This window comes from Mauremys reevesii, linkage group 4 (genome assembly GCF_016161935.1).
Source record: "Mauremys reevesii isolate NIE-2019 linkage group 4, ASM1616193v1, whole genome shotgun sequence".
In the NCBI taxonomy this organism is placed as follows: Eukaryota; Metazoa; Chordata; order Testudines; family Geoemydidae; genus Mauremys; species Mauremys reevesii.
Genome location: NC_052626.1, coordinates 107,532,311 through 107,547,703, shown reverse-complemented (window position 1 = coordinate 107,547,703; position 15,393 = coordinate 107,532,311). Strand labels below are relative to the sequence as shown.

Here is a 15,393-nt window from a genome sequence, read left to right as displayed (position 1 = left end):
CAACTACCTGAAGGGGGGTTCCAAAGAGGATGGAGCTCAGCTGTTCTCAGTGGTAGCAGAAGACAGAACAAGGAGCAATTGTCTCAAGTTGCAGTCGGGGGGTCTAGGATGGATACTAGGAAAATCTATTTCACTAGGAGGGCAGTGAAGCACTAGAATAGATTACCTAGGGACGTGATAGAATCTCCATCCTTATAGGTTTTTAAGGCCCAGCTTGACAAAGCCCTGTTGTTGTGTATTTGGTTGTCATGGGTTTTGTTACTATGGCAACTGAGTTAGACTATTAAGGGATAGCTCAGCCGGTTTCAACTGGCTGAGTGAGCTCTCTGTCTCTGTAAATAAAATGGAGGTTTTGGTTAGCTGTCTGCTCTCTGGCCTCAAGTGATTGCTTCCTACACCAGCTGCCCCAAGGATACAACACTGGCGACGAGGGTGGGATCCTGGTGCTGCTCCAGTAACAGAAGGAAGTAGAAGTCAAGGTAAAGACCAAACAAAGAAAAAAAGCTTCTTGTTTGCACTGACTGTGAAAGTGAAACTAAAAATCATGGCTACTCTGACCAGGCCCCTGGAGCCTTTTGATGAGAATACAGAGCAGTGGCATGTGTATACTGAGCGTTTTGAGCTTTTTGGTATTGCAAATGACATTACAGAAGCGAAGAAGGTGCCAATATTCTTAACTGTTGTAGGGGCTAAAACCTACTCTCTGCAGCTTACTACACCCTGTTAAGCCTGAGACTAAATCTTACAGTGACATTGTGGAAATCCTGGGGTCTCATTTCTCCCCAAAACCACTGGTAATTGCTGAAAGATATAGGTTCCACAAAAGAGACCAAAAGGAAGATGAAACAGTTGTACAATTTGTAGCCATTTTAAAAAAGCTATCAGAACACTGTGAATTTAAAGAGATGTTAAATGATGCCCTGCGTGACAGGTTAGTGTGTGGCCTCTGCAATGAAGCTATACGGAAGCGCCTACTGACAGAGGCTCAGCTTACATTACAGAAGGCTGTTGATATTGCTGTCTCCATGGAACTGGCTACAAGGGAGGCACAATACATCGGTGCATCCCCTAGGGTGCAAAAAGTGTCACAAGAACTGACCCACAAAACGGTGCAGAGTCAAGAATGTTACCGCTGTGGTAAGCTGGGTCACCAGGCATCAGAATGCTGGTGTAAGGACCTGGTGTGTCGACACTGTGGCAAAAATGGACACATCGAGTATGCCTGTAAACAAAAGAAAAAGAGGCCTGTGGTCTGGCCGACAAAAAGAGGAACCTTGCATACCCTAGAGCAGACCCAGGATGATCAAGGTGACACCTCCTCACAAGAGGAAGTGCCACTGCATGCTTTGTCTTTGGCAGCGGGCTCACATGAATACTGGGTAACCCCCTTATTGGAGGGCAAACCTATACGCATGGAACTAGACACCGGTGCAGCTGTCTCGCTGGTTCCTGAGACTGTGTATAAGGAAAAGCTACAGCATCTTCCACTTAAGGCAACAAAAACTGTTCTGAAGACGTATACAGGTGAAGCTGTGCCCATGTTGGGCACTATTGATGTTAAGGTGGAGCTCAATGGACAGGCGGCTAAATTGCCACTGTTTGTGGTGAGAGGTGACTACCCAGCCTTAATGGGTAGGTCTTGGCTTGGGAAGATTCAGCTGAACTGGGCAGAAGTGCACCGGATGACTAAAGAAGAAACCAGTCTAACCCCTATACTAAGAAAACATGCTGCTGTTTTTGGAGATGATTTGGGAAGTATGAAGGGAATCACTGTGACATTGAACATTAAACCTGGCAGTCCACCAAAATATCTGAAAGCCCGAACTGTGCCATATGCCATCAGGCCAAAAGTTGAAGCAGACCTGGAGCGCCTGGTCACCAATGGAGTCCTAATACCAGTTACCCATAGCTCATGGGCCACTCCTATCGTTCCAATAGTAAAGAAAGATGGCTCTCTCCGGATTTGCGGTGATTTTAAAGTCACTGTCAACCCAGTGTTGTGTGCAGAGCAATACCCGCTTCCCCGCATCGATGACCTCTTCGCAGGCCTGGCTGGGGGACAAAAGTTCAGTAAGATTGATCTGAGTCAAGCATATTTACAGATGCACGTCGATGAAAAGTCCCAAGAGCTGTTGACTATTGTGACTCATAAGGGGCTTTATCGATACTGTCGCCTACCCTTCGGAATCACATCGGCTCCCGCCCTGTTCCAGAGGGCTATGGACCAGATCTTGTGTGGCTTGTCAGGAGTTCAGTGCTATCTGGATGATATCCTGGTCACTGGAAGAAATGAAGAGGATCACTTAAAGAATTTAGAGGCTACCCTACAAAGACTGGAAGAGTATGGCCTACGAGTTCGCAAAGACAAGTGTGAATTCTTCAAGCCCTCTGTTGAATATTTGGGACACATCATCGATTCTGCAGGTCTTCATAAGGCCCCTGCAAAAGTTAAAGCTATTGTGGAGGCTCCCCCACCTCGAAATGTAAGCCAGCTGCGCTCATTTCTAGGACTACTGAACTATTATGGGAAGTTCATCTCACAGTTAGCCACACTTCTAAAACCACTTCATGAGCTCCTTGGACAGAACAAGGCCTGGAAGTGGACTGAAGCCTGTGATGTTGCATTTAACAAAGCTAAGGATGCATTGTTAAATTCTGAAGTTCTAACGCACTTTGATCCGTCCTTACCCCTGCAATTGGCCTGCGATGCTTCCCCTTATGGAGTGGGAGCGGTCGTGTCACACATTATGCCTTCGGGAGAAGAAAGACCTATTGCTTTTGCTTCACGCACTCTAAGCAAAGCAGAAACTAACTACGCCCAAATCGAACGTGAGGCATTAGGAATTGTTTTTGGAATTAGGAAGTTTCATCAGTACCTATTTGGGCGAAAGTTTACTCTTCTTACAGACCATCAACCTCTGACATCAATTTTTGGACCCTACACAGGCATTCCCCCATTAGCTGCTAGTCGTATGCAACGTTGGGCATTGATACTTTCTGCACACACATATGAAATCAAATATCGGAAATCCACTCTGCACGGCAATGCAGATGGCCTCTCAAGGTTGCCTTTACCGGTCAAACATCAAGATAGTGCCCAAAAGGAAATTTTCTACTTTGAACAGGTAGAGAATACACCCATCACTGCTACTCAGATAAAGAAGGCAACCCGCGTTGACCCAGTATTATCCCAAGTTATGGACCTGGTGATGCATGGAAAATCTCGACAAACCTCTTCGGTCTCACCCGACCTTGTTCCCTACATGTCCAGGCGGACGGAGTTATCGGTCCAATCTGGTTGTTTGTTGTGGGGGAGGCGTGTCATTATTCCACCACCCCTGAGATCACAGATGTTAGAACAGCTACATTCCGGGCACTGTGGAATAGTGCGCATGAAGGAAATTGCAAGCTATTTTTGGTGGCCTAGATTGGACAGTGCTATTGAAGAGAAGGCAAAAGCTTGTATGTCATGTCAGGGTGTAAGAAATGCACCCCAGTGGGCACCCCTACACCCATGGGACTGGCCTGAAAACCCGTGGCAACGTATTCACGTTGACTTTGCTGGCCCCCTTGAAGGAAGCATGTTCTTGGTGGCAGTAGATGCCCATTCTAAATGGCCAGAAGTCTCTATAATGCAGTCCACTACTGCAGAGAGTACGATCCAAAAACTACGAGGACTCTTTAGTCGTTTTGGTCTGCCAGAACAACTTGTGAGCGACAACGGACCGCAGTTCGTCTCTCAGGAGTTTCAAAATTTTATGAAGGCAAATGGGATACACCACATCACGTCAGCACCATATCATCCGTCCACCAACGGATTAGCTGAAAGATTTGTGCAGACAATGAACAACGCTTTGAAATCAGCAAAGGGACAACACTCCATTCAAAAGCGTCTGGATACCTTCTTACTTTCCTATAGAAACACACCTCATGCTACGACCCAGGCTTCCCCAGCCTTTCTAATGATGGGACGACAGCTGCGCACTTGCTTTGATCTGCTGAAACCTTCTGAACCCAGACAAACTGTGCAACATCAGCAGCAATATCAAGTCATCAGACGGGCACCCAGAGCAAAAGACCGAACCTTTAGCCCAGGACAGCCAGTTTTGGCTCGGAATTATACTTCCAGAGCTAAATGGGTCCCGGCCACAGTCATCACTCAAACAGGACCTGTTTCCTATACAGTCCGGACTGCAGAGAATCTTACCTGGCGGCGACATGTAGATCAGCTGTTGCCAGGTCATGCCAGTCTACAGGACCCATCTGCAGTTGAGGGGTCTGACTTCACCCCTCCTGGTGAGACACTGAATCATGAGTCACCTGTTCCTGACTGTTCTCCTCCATTACTGCCGGCAGCTGAGATACCCCTATGCCCAGCACGAGCTGATACCACCTCCTCACCTATTCGTGCTGCGGACCCTGAGCCCCTAGTACTTTCGGGTGCAACAACACCAGAAGTTCACCGTAATCCACCTAGAGACAGAAGGCCTCCTCATCGGCTGGATCTTTAGTTAGGGCGAACCCACGGTTATGGGGCAAAATAATCCCCAGGGTTTAGCCGGGAATGGAGGCAGTCTACCCTCCTTCTCTAGTTTAGTGTATGTTTTATTTAGGGGATGTTCTTATTAGGGGGGAGGAATATGTTGTGTATTTGGTTGTCATGGGTTTTGTTACTATGGCAACTGAGTTAGACTATTAAGGGATAGCTCAGCCGGTTTCAACCGGCTGAGTGAGCTCTCTGTCTCTGTAAATAAAATGGAGGTTTTGGTTAGCTGTCTGCTCTCTGGCCTCAAGTGATTTCTTCCTAAACCGGCTGCCCCAAGGATATAACACCTGTCTGGGATGATTTAGTTGGTGTTGGTCCTGCTTTGAGCAGGGGGGTGGACTAGATGACCTCCTGAGGTCTCTTCCAATCCTAATCTTCTATGATTCTATGATCCTGAGTTCATCTAAGGTAATTACATGGCCACTCGCACTATAGCATCTGAGCACCTCACAAACTTTAATGTAGTTATCCTCACAACACGTCTGAGAGGCGGGGCAGGAGTATTATCCCTCTCGTACACACAGGGAACTGACACACAGAGAGGCTAAGGGTGAGGTGAGTGCACTGACTTCAGTGGGAGTTAGGTGCCTAAAAATCTTTGTGATTCCCACCCCAAGTGACTTGCTCCAGGTCACACAGGAAGTCTGTGGCAGAGTGAGGAATTGAATGCAGGTCTCCCAAGACCCAGGCTTGCACCTTAGCTATTGGACCATCCTTCCTGTCATCATTAACACCCACCCCGCTCTGCCTGTCAGTCAAACAGGGATGCCTCTTACAGTACCTGTTATGAACTTCAGTGATATCCACCCATTTTTGTTGCCATGGCATCACACTGGTAAGTTGTGCTTTCAGAAGACTGTCTTCCCTGGAAGGTAGTGTTCACTCGCACAGACAGGTGAAAAACACAAAGCCTAGGGCACTGGGTCACTTATTCTTGTAGTCCCTGCTACCATGGACTACACTGATCCTTTGTATTATTAGGTGCTGTACATACACATTGTAAGAGACAGTCCCTGCCTGTGTGTGAGTTTACAGGTTAAATAGACAAGCTGGACAAAGGATGGGAGAAAAGGAGGATTATTATTCCCATTTTATAGATGGGTAACTGAGGCCCATGGAGAGGTTAGATGTCTCCCTCAGGACTGCCCTACTTTTCAAGATCTCTCATTGCTACTATAAGCATAGTCAAATATCACACAATGGGTCACAGGGTCCAAACATTTCTCTGTGTTTCATCTGGTCTCAGCCCAATAGGCCCTGGTTTTAGATTCCTAGTTTAGAATGCAAAATTTCTCTTTGAAATGCAAGCAATAGTCACACATTTACCCAGAGTGCCTGGGTTTGGTAACAGCTTCCCAACCTGCCTGTTGTCTGGGTTTATTACTAGAGGAAGCTCTGGGGAATGAGCTTTCTCATCCAAAGCCTTTTTGAAATATGTGCTACTCCTTGCCTTAAAGTCGAGCCAATTCACCACAAAGTGCCTCCTAACAAGAACGGCTTCTCAGCTCTGCTAGCCCCCATCCCCGTAGTCTGCCAAACTTTGTTGAGCAGCAAAATCAAAACAGGCAAGTTAGCCTTGTATACGGAGAGAAAAAGTGGTCCAACAGTTACATCACAAGAGCTGGAGCCTAGCTAATACTGTCGCCACAACATAGTCCCTCTGTGATCTTGGCCAAGTCACCTAATTGCGTTGTGCCTCGGTTTCTCCATATGTACAATGGAGGTAATAAATCCTACCTACTTCACAAGTTGTATAGAGGATAAACTCACTCATGCATGTGAAGCGCTTTGAGATATTTGGCTGGCAGGTGCTGTAAAGGTGACAGCAATTATTTGCTTTTATGCTGTTATACATACAACTCTATTGGAATATGAAAGTCTTACCTCTGCCTCCTCTGACTATCTTGTGACCAGGTAGACGGAACTCTTCCTACTCCTGATCATCCAGAAAGAATTCAGATTCAGTAGTGTGAGGTTGTGGAAGAGAAGAGCAAGCTTAGGGATTATAGGTTAAGACTTAAGTGAATTTTACAGAGCCGTGCAGAAGCCCGGAGGTCCTTCCAGTCCTAAAAAGGAGACAGTGGCAGCTTAGTTGTGCTACCTGTAACTAGAGCTATCTGCATCTCTCTTTCAAAAGCTCCAAAATTAGACTCATAGTCCTATTTTAACTTTATAGTTCTTTGTTGTTGTTTTTTCTGTTCCATCCGCTTTAATTCTATTTATTATAATTAACTGTTGCCTATTTTTAAAAGGTCAGCAGCCCAGCTTTGGCGTGAGAACAGGTTGCATGATTTGAATAGACAGTCTATCTCATAAATGGCACATGACTGCTTAGGAAGCTTCTCTACGTTTTTCTTGTTAGCCTGGAGTTTTAAGTTGGTACAGATTATCTTGGGCCGTATCAGTGACATTTTGAAGCTGAAAGCTGCTGAAGGCACGTCGCATGGTCATATGACTCGAAAGCTTGATAGTGAATCAAAGAAGGTTTTTCCTAGACTGGAAACCTTTAGTGTTTGTAGGAAAACCAAACAAACATGAGATTCAGAATAAAAGCTCTTTTCTCTCTCTCTCTTCAGTTATTTGCCCTCTTCAGTTCCCCCTTGTGTTCAGGGAATGGAATAACAAAATCTGGGGATGGGAAGGGTACTTGTGCTATGAAATCATTGCTGTACAGAAGCTACAAAGTAGCTTAGATAGAATTCAAACATTGCCTTCCTCTAGAGCATCCAAACCATCAGTTATGCAATTTGGCATGAATAAGTGATTATAGATATTCATGAGTCTGTATGGATAGAGATCTGAGAGCTTGGTTTATCAAGGCCCTTTCTCCACCCCTGTAGACAAGCTCCTACAACAGGGCAGGGGGAGCACATGGACAAAAAGTACTAAGACCCATGAGAATTATGGGATATAGGAAGCCTAATCAGAACAGTGCATCCTAGGGATCCATCTTAAAACTGGGCACAGCGTTCCCTATCCAGAAGTGGGTACTGAGAGCCTGGATAATGGTGATATAGGAGGCCCAACCTGGACATTGTGTTCAGGGGCTTACTTGGATAGTGGCTCCACTTGAACAGTGAACCGTAGACGCCCACCTCCTGGTCAGCTCAGTCACAGTTGGAAGATGACACACTAAACTAATTCATCTTCCTCCAAAACACTCTCATCATCCACATAATGGAGGATGAAGAGGACAGGTACTCTCTGTGCCCCAGAGGGGTAAGGGATTTGGGCAGGGTGAGTGGTTGGCTAGAAATGGAGTAGGGGAGGGGAGAAGCTAGTCAGAAAATAAAAATGCCTGGAAGAAAAGGTGGATCAAGAAACAGAAGGAAAAGTGCAGAAAAGGAATGGGAAAGAAAGGGCGGGTGGACCAACAGGTGTGTGTTTAGCAAGGTGCTCTTCTCTCTAGCATGCTTGCTGCATATAACATTCTAAATCTGTGATTCAATGACAGCTTGGGGCTTTTATAGCCAAAATAAAAAATCTGAATATCTTCCCAGGTGTGGGTGAGAATGGAGAAACCCCCCACACCTCCACAGACCAGACATCCACTGGATGGGACTTTCAGGCTCTTTTTAGTAATGGCTACCTCAGACTCTCCTCTAGCAAGTGGGTACTGGGAGCACCAACCAATACAATAGGACACACCTAAACACCGTGTCCTTGCTTGGGTGATACAGAACATGCCACAAAATGGTTCAGAAACCTAGCTCTGAAATGCCAGCCCTGAGGGAGATAAAGGACCCTTTTTTGTAGGCTCACAGCTAATGAAAAGCATCCTGACAACTGAGAATATAAAATCAGATCATTCTTCCTAGAGAATGGGAATTGGAATGGACGGTAGCACTGCTGGGTTATAGTGTGGAGTTGTACCAGCTCACTGCTTAGGAGTTAAACATTTACTAACTGGGTGGAAAAAGAAGATTTCCCAAGAGCTCAGCTCCCAGAATTGGAGTCAGATTTTCAGAAATCTCAGCACCCAGCATGTTAAGCCCTTCTGCAAATCTGGCCACTTATTTCAGTACCTAAATAGATTTTAAGGCCAGAAGGGACCATTATGAACATCTAGTCTGACCCTTCTGCATAACTTAGGGGCCAGAGAATTTCACCCAGTGGTTCTTGACTCAAACCCATCATTTCTGGCTGAGCTAGTGCATAATGTTCAGAAAGAGCCAATCTTGATTTAAAGACTGCAAGTGATAGACAACCCACCCATCCCTAAATAAAATGTTCTAAGGGTTAGTTACCCTCACTGTTAAAAATTTGCACCTTATTTCTAATCTGAAGTTATCTAGCTTCAGTTTCCAGCCACTGGATCTTGTTATACGTTTGTCTGCAAAACAAACCCCACAGCACAGAGTTTCAGATCTCGGGCTTGCGCTATGGGTCTGAAAACAGCAGTACAGATGTTCCCACTCGGGCTCTGAGACATGCTGCTCTGAAACGTGCCGCGGCGGGTGGGTTTTTTTGCAAGGTAGATGTACCCATGTTACATTAGGCCATGATTGCACTCACAAGGTTACAGCAGCACAGCTGTAATGTACCAATACAGCTGTGCCACTGTAAGAATGCTCCTGTAGTCACATAATGCCGATTATGCCCTCGACATCATAAAACCAGCTCAACAAGCTGTGGCAGCAATGTCAGTGGGAGAGCATCTCTCACTGACATAGTGCTGTGCACACGAGTGCTTATGCCGGCAAAACTTATGTCGCTCAGCGGTGTGTTTTTTCACACCCCTGAGCGACAAAAGTTCTGCTGATATAAGTGCTAAGTGTAGACATGGCCTAAATCTCTTTCCAGTTTCTGATCGGTATAGAAATACATTTGAAAATTGTCCATTTGTTCATGAACAGGATTCATTTAAAAAGCTGGGGAGTTGAAGTAATGCAGATTCTCGACAAATGTGTGTAATTAACTCCACACTTACACCATTGTATCTGAGAACAGAAGCCAACCCACCCTAGTGAGCCTTTGTGGAGAATAAATGAGACCCCTTATACTGAATCAAGTTAAGAGCAAATGACAAATGTTGGATGTTGGGCCCTCAATAGGCAAAGAAAAACGATCGGAAGTTTGTGTTGCTCATTTTTCTCGGTTTGGTCTAGACGTGAACACAGCTCGAGTGAAAATGTAAGGCTAGTGACAAGAATTGATTCAAACTGGAACTAAACTTGGTGCAGGTTTCAAAATATCTTAGTGTTCTTCCTGGTTGCAGCTGAGTGTAGAAGCAAAAGAACTAAAATGCTGCTTGAAAGGCCATTTCACTGGGCAGCATTGTGTGCTATGGGGGACATAACTAGGAGGAAGTGCTTTAATAGAAATAACAGTAATGTGGGAGTTATTTTCTCTAAATTGCTGAGTTGCAGCATTGACACTTGAGAAAACAAATATATGGACCTAATCCTGAAGTTATAATTAATGGGAGTTTTTCCATTGACTTCCATGGACTTTCGATCAGGCCCTATAAAAAGGCCAAATTTCAAAGAAATTATGCTAGGTTGCAGCCACAATACAAAGTTTAGGACCTTTATTCTTTTGTCTAGGGGCCCAGTGCTCCTCCACTGAAATCATTAGGAGCCTTGGCTTTATTGGGAGGAGGCTTGGACTCCTAACTCACTTGAACCTCATATATGGAGGGACGTTTTAAAGGGAGCTTCATGTACAGGAGGAATGTATAACCACATGGTGTTTTTAAAATGCCTTTGCTTTCTAGCCGAACAAAGCCTAACAGTACTTTAAATCTGAATTCTTAAATTGCGAATTCCATGCTCATCAAGCCTGGTTTGAACCAGGAATATACTTTGGCCCTGACCAGGCAATGACTTCTGCATGGACAGACCCGCCCCCTCCCCCCCCCCCGTGGATTTCAGTGGAGCTCCACGTGGGTGCAATCTCCATCCGCAAGGAGGTCGTTGCAGGCTTGAGACCTTTATACCAAGTCTCTAATTCTTACGATCATTTTTTTAATTCATTTTCCTCCTGAGTCCCCAGTATGTTCTGTTTTGTTGATGGAACAATGTGAGCGCCCTCTGCTGACCAACGTAACACATTCCCAGCCTCTTATCTATAGACTTGAGTTTTCTCCAGACAGCATCAGTCTTATGTACTGAGTTCAAATCTTATGAGAAGCTGATCTGTTAACTTAAAAAAACCACACACACACACACTCAGGCTCACTTTCATTTAAAATTTTATACCTGTGTTTGTAAACACCAAATCCTTTCTCATCCCTGAATCTGCTGCATTTAACCAAAGTATTTAGAAAAATCTTTATGCTGAACAAGCAAAATATAAGGACAAGGGTCATACTCCCCCCACCGATATCCACACACACAAGAGACAGTTCATTGCCCCTTCCAATGTGGAATGAGCCCTCATTAATCTCTGTCACACCATCCCCCCACTCCTTCCTTCTCCACAGGCCCCTTTCCCCCCACCCAACCACATAGGCCAATTCTTAACACTTACCAAAGAGAAAATCAAAAAGATCTTTTATCAAAGGCCATTTTGTTAAGCTGACCTGAACAGGGTGGTGCTGGAGAGTCCAGCCATTCATTTAAAAAGCATAAGGACAGTTGTGTTAGAAAAAGGAGAGCCACCATAGTGTTGCCTATCCCAAGCATTCAGACCTCTTGGGTCAGACACTCACACAAATCATGAGATTAGCTCAAAATCATGAGATTGAAAAAAAAAATTCAATCTCATGCCTCCCACCCCCCACACTTTCCCTAGCTCTCTTGTACAGAAGCAGCACAATTCCACCTGATCCCTAGGACTTCAAGATGAAGGGCACTGATATGAAAGAATAGGCTGTGTAGGTGCTAAGCAGTTTACAGACATAGCAATGCCAGCAGCAATGAAGACAAATGAAATTCTAAAGTCCCGATCCACCAAACCACTTAACCACTTCCATGATGAGACTGCATACGTGCTTAAATTGGCACACATGGTTAAGTGTTGCTTCCAGACCGAAGTGATTGGAAGAGAATGGAGGTGCTGGCATGCACTCAGGACCATGAACAGGACACTAGAATTCAGACACTTTCCCAATGGGGCTGCAATCCTGGCTGGGGTCTTTGGGCATTGGCATAGTATAAAGGGTATATGATGATAAGTCCCAGTTTGGTTTTGAACGTCAACATTTATATACTACACAAGGAGAGGGGCTCTGGCAGCTCCTCATTATTGCATGGGCAGGCAGGTGGTTTTGTTCCAAGGTCAAGGATCTTTGGGAACGAACGGCACACTGGCGTAGTGGCAGGAGCTGGGGCAGCTCCTTTACTATTACAGTAGCAGCAGTTCCTTAAAAGCCAGTTTGGAAGCCTTATGTTCTTCTAGGTGGCCACAGCTAGATTTAGCCAGTGTCACATGGTCATCAGCAAACTTTAGATCTCAGGTAAGATGGTGGCTGGACACACAAACAGTTTACTTTGGAAGGGGGTTATATCTAATCCACTTTACATTTAGGTCATGAACTCAGAATTCCAAATGCCCTTTAAGGTGGAGAAGGTGGAAGAAGAGGCGACTGCTGCAGAAAATTCAGACTAACATTTTCAGAAACAGCCACTGGTTTTGGGTGGCCAACACGAGATTCCTTAAAGGAGCCTGATTTTCAGAAGTGCTGAGCACCAGCTGCTGTAACTGAAGTCAAGTTTTTGATAATCAGGCTCAACTTTGGACACCCCAAATCTATGGCCCAGTTCTGAAAACTGGAACCCCAATTGCTAGTAAAAGCAGCTACAAACTGGTAACAACATATAAAACCAAACATGTGACTGCCCCAACTACTGGGCTATGCTCGGATGGGGGTCTCTCTCTCAATTTTTTTTAAAAGGGGTCTCAAGTTCATCCTGATGCCCAATTGGCAAATATCCAAAAATCACACATTTTTGCAAGCCAGGAAAATGGTTTCCCGCCCAGTTCTATTTATGACAAGAATACAGAGTGTGAAGAGAGACACTCTCTGTATCCCCACTTGACCCAGACCAAAGACTTGCTGTGGGAGTGTTGTCTAGTGATTGGGGAAGCTGAGCAATAATCAGGAGATGTGATTATCTCCTGAGGCTCTGCCACTGTGTTTCTGCCACTGACTTATTGTGTGACTTTTGGCAAGCAGTTTAAGGCCAGACTTTCAAAGGTACCGAACATCCGTAGTTCCCACTGACTTTAATTAGAGCTGTGGGTGCTCAGGAACTCTCAAAATAAGACCGGTAACATATTGATACCTCAATTTACACCTGCCTGAAAATTAATATAAAGCCTGGCTGGCAGGGAATGGATTGTTGGGTGCAAAGTATTATCTTTATTATTGACAGAAATACTGCCTTCAAAACCCCAGATCTCTGGTGCTTCGAGGTCACAGAATGTGCTTCTGCAAACTGATACCATGCAGCGTCCCTCATTCTGTTTACCAAAACCACAAATCTGCTGGAATCTTTATCAGAAACACTCCATGCATTTACATACCATTCCCTCCATTGTTCAGGCTGTTTCTAGTTACTGTTCTGCTTTCATTGGTTCTCTGTCCTTGATGCTCGGACTTGATCCAGTGTCATGTGCTAAGATATTGTTGGTTTACAGACACCTTGACTGTACTTTTTTTTTGTGGTACTTATATGCAATGTACAGTAACAAGGTTACTTTCTCTCTGGGAAACAAATAGCATTTTTATTTTATTGTTCATAATAGATAAAAGCGAGGCCTTCTGGTCTAGCAGTTAGAGCAGACGGCTGGATGTACGTAACTATTTGTGCTGGTCAATACCAAAAGAGTTGATTGAGTTTTATTTGGCCTATCATGCCCAACAACTTTATATAGAATAGATTTATGGATTTTAAGGCCAGAATGGACTGTCACGATCATCTAGCATAGGCGCCCACTCTGTGGGTGCTCCGGGGCTGGAGCACCCATGGGGAAAAGATGGTGGGTGTGAGCACCCAGTCCCTCTATGAGCTCCCTTCCACCTCCCAGCACCTCCCACCCACTGGCAGGCCCCCTGGATCAGTGCCTCCCTGCCCCCCACCACGAACAGCTGTTTCACGGAATGCGGGAGGCTCTGGGGGAGGGGGAGGAGCAAGGATGCAGTGCACTCAGGGGAAGGGGTAGAATTGGGAGGGGTGGGGCAGAGTATGGCGTTGGGGGAAGGGGTGGAGTGGGGGCAGGGCCTGGGGTCAAGCGCCCCTCAGCACTTTGGAAAGTTGGCATCTGTGTCATCTAGTCTGACCTGCATAACACAGGCTATAGAATTTCACCCAGAACAGCCTCGGCTCTCCACTATCTATGAATTAGAGGAAAAGTTTTAGAACATGTAATGGTCTCAGCTCAAGAGAAGCACGAAGTCTGAGATAACAGGGCGTGTGGGCAGGGGCAGGACTGAGGTTCATGAGCAAAGCAGTGCGAGGCAGGTGCTGTTATTCATGTTTCTCACTACAGCAATGTGGCCCTAACCTCTAGTTCCCACTATAATACAAACAGTTAATAAGTGACTCTAAATAGTCTGTATGATAGAGATCCGAGAGCTTGGTTTGTCAAGGCTGTTTCTCCACCCATGTAGACAAGCTCCTACTACAGGACAAGGGGAGCACATGGACAAAAAAAATATTAGGACCCTTGACAATTATGGCCTATGGGAAACCTAATCAGAACAGTGGGTCCTAGTGAGAGATGGTCCCTACCCCAAACAGCTTGCAGTCTAAACAGACAAGACAGAGGACCAGGGAGGTGACATGACTTGCCCAAGATTACCCAGCAGGTCAGTGGCAGAGCTGGGAATAGAAGCCAAGTGTCCTGTTTCACAGTCTAGGGAACTACCCACTAGCTCACCCTGCTGTCAAACATGCTGTGCTCTCTTCCCTTCTTTATATGCATTCTCCCTGCCATGCTCATCAGATCAACACACAGCCTTTAAAAGGGTGGGGGCAGAAAGGAACTGGAGACTCATCTGCAACCTAATGTTCTGGCATGATTTCCCTGTCTTAAATTAAGAACATTTGAGTACTATGGGGCACATAGCAAAGTCCTGCATCAGACTCAGGATCAATCTTACCCTCCCCACACTGGCACTGTTGCCAGTGCTTACTGGGACCCATGAAGGCCAATTCAGATGGTAGATTCAGGGGAAAAACATACAGGCACAATGTGCATTGACTGGAATGGGGCCAGGTTTTCAGCTGTAGGGTGTGGTCTCAGTTTGCATTTCTTCACTGGTGCCCATGTCGAAGAATAGAATGGAAATGTGACTGACAACCTTGAAATGCTTGATCACCTTTCCTGAGAAATTAGACCAGAAGTTTGCCCCAACCCCAGATTTCAGACTCTTGCTCTAACCAATGCAGCACCTAGCTTTCTGAAGCTTGAAAATCCCTACCTGGATTTTATTTCCCTTGGGTAAACACTTGTAGACACACACATGAGCCAGTTGTGATGGATCAGAATTCCTGGGCATGTTCTACTTTGTCATAAACTTCATTCCCTATGTCGACCATGGTGTCAGGGTAGCTCTGGGAATCGGATTTCTTGAGTTAACCTGTGCGCCATCTGCTGGTTGTGGCTGGGACGGCAGGCGAAAAAACCTGTTAGCTTTTATGTGCTGGGGATGTTCTACTATATTTTGGCAACAGATCAGTGGATTATTTGTTGTTCTTAAATGGTTATTTTAAATCTAATGACATTTTACAGATTCCAACTATTTTAAGTACAACAAAAATGATTAATTTATGAGGAAAGATTCCAGGAACTGAAGAGGCAGGCAGGTTAAATGAGAACTATGCGGGGCGGGGGTGAGGGGGGAAAGGAGGGGGAAGAGTAGGATGCTAATAGTCTTTAAGCAGACAAAGGGTGAAAAT

The 15,393-nt window shown here is 45.4% G+C and overlaps 1 protein-coding gene across 1 annotated transcript in view; it reads right to left on the bottom strand.

The window, feature by feature from the left end:
- The window catches only part of IGF2 (insulin like growth factor 2), a 62,262-nt gene extending 47,177 nt beyond the window's left edge, over positions 1-15,085 (bottom strand). Inside the window, exons 1-2 of the mRNA XM_039537919.1 lie at positions 14,916-15,085; positions 6,431-6,612 (exon numbers count right to left, since the gene is read on the bottom strand). The gene's annotated coding sequence lies outside the window, so the exon portion shown is untranslated. The remainder of the gene's footprint in view (positions 1-6,430; positions 6,613-14,915) is intronic.
- Between the last annotated feature and the right edge of the window lie 308 nt (positions 15,086-15,393).